Source organism: Oryzias melastigma, linkage group LG1, assembly GCF_002922805.2.
Source record: "Oryzias melastigma strain HK-1 linkage group LG1, ASM292280v2, whole genome shotgun sequence".
Classification (NCBI taxonomy): domain Eukaryota; kingdom Metazoa; phylum Chordata; class Actinopteri; order Beloniformes; family Adrianichthyidae; genus Oryzias; species Oryzias melastigma.
Genome location: NC_050512.1, coordinates 21,210,505 through 21,212,370, shown reverse-complemented (window position 1 = coordinate 21,212,370; position 1,866 = coordinate 21,210,505).

Genomic DNA, 1,866 nt, shown 5'->3' with positions numbered 1-1,866 from the left:
ACCTGTTAGTTCAAATACACATTAGGTTTTACATGCTGCATTAACATATACATGGGCAAGTAAATGGCTCATCAGTGACCCACCATGACACAATAATGGGCTCTCGGACTGGAGGGGGGGAAATTCCCTGCGCAAATTTGCGCAGGTTCAGGGATTCTAGTGTTAAATAAACGACCTACAACAATAGAGACTCTCTTGGAATTTAGAACTTGAGATCATCACCAAAAGAACCCTTAGATGATCCAGATGGAAGAGCTCAAATGATATAAAACCATAGTGATTTCCTCCTGTCACTTTAAATAAAATAAATTCATTTAGACAGTAAAAAAACATTAAAATAGACAAATTTCATGTTTTTAGATTTTAATGTTGTTTTCCTTGTTCAACATACTCTAGCATGTAAACTAATACTTGTTCCCTTTTGCTGTTAATATTTGGGAGCCAAACTGGATAATTAATAAATAAGAAAACTGATTTATAGTTTTGCAAACTTTTTAAAAGAGTTTGCTGCAATCATTATAAAGTAGCCACAGAATTTTCAATCACTTTTCATGATTTATACCCTCTTTTAATCAATCATTTTTATGATAAACTATGACATTTTAACTTGAGTACACCTTGTAAATCCCTCCTTTATACTCTGTGGTGTATTTGCTAACCTGATCTTAATCTAAACAAGTAGAATTATCTGTGCTTTGAATCAGCTTGCATGTGAACGTTACCGCTGGGTAAGGGGCTGCATGTTTCTGTGGACTTCCTGTCTACTTCAACGTTTCCCTGAAGTTTATTTAGGCCAGTTTTATTGTCTTTTAAAAGAAAAACATGAACAATTATCTTTTAACTTAAAATGATTTTATTATTTTAAATGATAGGAAGTCTTTTCAGTGATTCTAGGTGGAACATGTTTGTCATTAAGTCTTTTTGAGGTTCATTGTTTGTCATTGTGGGTTTCCTGTTAATTCTCACACTGTGGTTCAGCCTTATTTACGGTCAGTTTCTCTAGCTTCCTGGAAGAGGTCTGGTTAAAATAAATAATACTTAAAATATTCATTAAGAACACTTTTTACTATTTTCTGGATCAAATTTGGAATGAAAAGTTTTCTTTTTTCAATTTTTGTCTCAAAAAATGAGGAGTAATCCACAGGGAACTTGTTGGTTTGAAAAACAAAAGATCACAGCTCTCTCTGATAACAAAAGGCATTTTTTTTTATTTTCACATTTATACAGTATGTTATAATGTAGACCCCCTCCTGCATGAATTCCTCAGAGGCTCAGATGTCATCAGCTCTGACTGACTCACCACAATGACGCTTACATCAGGAAATGTCTTCAAACACACAAACACAGCCCCCAAATGTTCAAAAACCTCTTCTGGTCTCTCACAAAAATATCTGCACAACTGTGTAATTGGTGGCTAACAAACCAATGTTTGACTACCCCAAATTTAAAAAATTAAAAAAATATAAAAGCAAAAGAAAGAAACACTGCTCCTGTTCCACGGGACTATTAACACATTTATCATTCTGTGCTATTGTCACACAAACCATCACAAACAGTAAAGTAAGGCTTTACAGTCAGTTTTTATCTACAAAGATGTCCTCCATAAAGTGAAAATTAAACTTTTACAAATCCATTTTTGTATCTGTGAAAAATATAGAGTTTGTCTTCTTTCTGGCTTCAGTACTTTTGAACTTTTTCCTTTTGTTTAGCCAAAAACACAATCACTCACTCTTGGGTGACATTTATACTGAGTCATTGAGAACAAGAGATTTTAACACTATGTGATGGGTGACACCTGTAGGGTGTGGCTCTGCCATTAAGGCCCCTTTAAATAGGAGTGGGCGGGGCTGCCCAGCAGTGCCAGAT